Here is a 3,578-nt window from a genome sequence, read left to right on the forward strand (position 1 = left end):
GATAATATTATTTTGTGATTTAATAAATTAAATAATCTGGTAATTTTTACGGTTGAACTGTCGTTCGGTTGAAATTTTTACGGTTGAACTTTAATCCGGTTGAAGTGTCCGCAGTTGAACTGTCGCGGTTTAAGTGTCGCGGTTGAAATGTCATCGGTTGAATTGTTATAGAACCACTGAAAATAATGCTGCAACTTGTAGTTATGTAATAGATGATGAGTCAAGCTAATAAAATTTGATGAAATTAATTTATTTTTTTCCTTTTTTTAAAAAAAAAACAAAAAAAATATTTTTCATCATTCCGAGGCCGAAAGTTCGATTTTCTTCTGTTTTCTTGCATGAAGAAAGTTACTCATTTCAGACTGCTCACAATTAGTGACAGTTTCAATTACTGTATTTTTTTGTTTTATTTTTCCTCCCGTGACATTAATGTCAACACGATTATATACGCGGCAATAAAATTATAATTTAATTATATGCATAGTTTAAAATAATAAAATTTGTTGACTTATATAAACAGAATAATTAAATAAAATATAATAAAAATAATAAATGAAATAAGGTAAAAGCCCCAATAGATGATCACGTCCCAGTATATGATCACTCCATGTATTTGTATATCTATATTCACAAATAAAGGTATACAAATACATGGAGTGATCATTTACTGGTACATGATCATCTATTGGGGCTTTTACCTTAATATAATAAAAAATTAAAATTATTTATATAAGTTTCAAGTTTTTTGTGATTTTTACGAGAATTTAATTAAAAATATCACTAAATAAACAAACTGGTGTATAAAAAAAATAAATAATGAGTTCACCGGAGTGTTCGTCTGAAGAATCCGAAGCTGAAGAAGTACGACGAAATATTACTGCGGAAGCTGCTGAAATTGTCCAAAATTTAGCACCCTCAAAATCTGTGCAACGCTACAGAAATTGCTATGATCAATTTATCAGTTGGAAGGCTTCAAATCGTATTAATTTAATCAATGAAGATGTTTTATTAGTATATTTTAAAGATTTATTTAAAACGTTGGCACCCCCGACAATTTGGAGTCGCTGGTCGATGCTAAGAACCATGACTAGTATTAATCATAGCATCGAGATTAAAAATTACAATAGATTAAAGACACTAATTAAAAATAATGCTCAAGGTCATCGTCAGAAGAAGGCAAAAGTATTCTCATGGAATGAGATAAAGAAGTTCATCGATGAGGCACCGGATGATGGTTATTTAATTGAAAAAGTAAGTAACAATTATTACATACTAATTTTTGTGCCTAAAATCGTCATTTATGTACATATTTATTTATTTATTTATAAGATAGGTTTATTTACATGTATTTATAAAAACTTCATTCCAGGTTGTTGCGATTTTTGGTATTGCTGGAGCAATGAGAGGTGGAGAATTTCCTGAATTACAAGTACAAGACGTCGAAGATACCGGCAGTCAGCTGATTGTTACCATCTTGAAGACAAAAACAGACACTCCTCGCACTTTTGTAATTGGCGCAGAATACCGCAATAAAATTTTGCAGTACAAAGCTCTACGACCTAAGAACTCCAATACGGATAGGTTTTTTTTAACACTTTCAGAAGGGTCGATGTGTACGTCAAGTCATCGGTAAAAATATATTCGGAAAAATCCCTAAAAAAATTGCTACATATTTGAATTTACCCGAACACGAGAAATATACCGGTCACAGTTTTCGGCGTATGTCAACAACGTTGTTGGCTGATTCTGGAGCTTCAATGACGACAATCAAGCAACACGGAGGTTGGAGATCAGATGCGGTAGCCAGTGGATATATTGAAAATTCGATCCGGAACAAAAAAAAATTTATGATCAAATTATGAATATTAGTCAATCTTCGGCTACAGTGACACATACATTAACTTCGACAATTCAAACAGCACCAAACTTGCAATTGACAGCTCATCCAATGACAGAAGCTCCTAAAATTTATTCAACACCTATAACATCATCAGCTGTTACAAATACAGTTACATCGTCATCAATAGCTGATACTCCAAAGACAATTGCATCACCCATTACACATAAAATTACATCAACAACAACAGCTCACACAACAACAACAACAACAATAACATCATCTACTAATCCAATAAATTCAACAGTTTTAAATAATACATCCAGAGCATCATCAGAAGATATATCATCACCACTTGAAATGGATCATGATTTGGTAATGGACTATTTCAATGATGATTTCTCAGCTCCAATCGAGGAAAAAAAGACTGAGCACTCAAAATCCTCTTCAAAACCTGTCCGACCGAATACTCACTCTCCCAATAGTGGACTGCTTGATGCGAAGCGGAGGAAAAAAATTTCTCTAAAGAATGATGACATCCAAAATATTTTAAAAAGTATTCCGGAAAATGCAAATATCAAATTTGAATTTCATTTTCACTATCATGAAGACAAAGAAAATTAATTACTATTTGATTGCATTAAATTCAAATTTAATTACTGTTTTGATAATTAAGTTCTACTAATTATTGTATCAATTATAATATTCAATGTTTCAAACGTTCAATATACATCCTATTCTCTTTACTAATAAGTATTATTATTTGAAGTATAATTCTGTGAATCGTTTAAAATGTTCATATTACAATTGAAAATTATCAACTTTTTTTGTTTTGTCTGGAAGGATGATTTTTGTTTTTTTTTTTTTTAATTTATTTTAAAAATTAAAAAAATTGTTTTTTTATGACTGGGGGGGCTCCGCCGGGGCTTCGCCCCTAGACCCCATCGAGACTCTATCCCTGCATCTCAATATTAATTTAAGATTTACTTCAGTAAGTATGTTATATATAAAAAATTGAACTTTATGTGAATTTATATATTTATTTTAACCTCATTTGTCTTTATTTATTTTGTAGAATTATTATCGAACTTTCGGTCCTGGTATGATGAAAAATAGTATACGCGCCACGGGAGGATAGTAGAACATTTTCAACCCCCGCTTTTGTCACCCTCGCCTTCGGCTCGGGTGACAATATCACGCGGGTTGAAATGTCCTACTTTCCTCCCTAGGCACGTAATGTACTATTACAAATAAATTAGTGACTTTTGGTTTCATTAATAAATTAGTGAAATATATTTTCATTTGTTAATTAGTGAATTTTATTTTCAGTGATCAATTAGTCTTTTCTTTCTTCACTGAATCATTTAGTGAATTTTCATTAATTCTAAGTTGCTCGAATTAAACTATAAGAATTAGTGAAGTTTCACTGTGATTTAGTGAAATTTCACTAATTTTATTTTAGAGAGATGGATTTAATATTGTCCATTTTGTGTAAACTTACGAGGTAAGCATTTTTCTTTGGAATATTCTATAAATCCATCGTTACATTTACATTTATCATTTCTACAACTGGAATGAAGTGGGGCGCACAGTTGACTTTTAAAACATGATTCTCCAAGAAGTGAGGCGCATGCGGTGCTGTTGTATTCTCCAAAATCCATTTTGCACTTACATATTCCATTGTCGGAGCATATACTGTTTAATATTTTTCTACAACCCTCACTACTCTTACATGGAATCC

This window comes from Cotesia glomerata, unplaced genomic scaffold, assembly GCF_020080835.1.
Source record: "Cotesia glomerata isolate CgM1 unplaced genomic scaffold, MPM_Cglom_v2.3 scaffold_32, whole genome shotgun sequence".
Lineage (NCBI taxonomy): Eukaryota > Metazoa > Arthropoda > Insecta > Hymenoptera > Braconidae > Cotesia > Cotesia glomerata.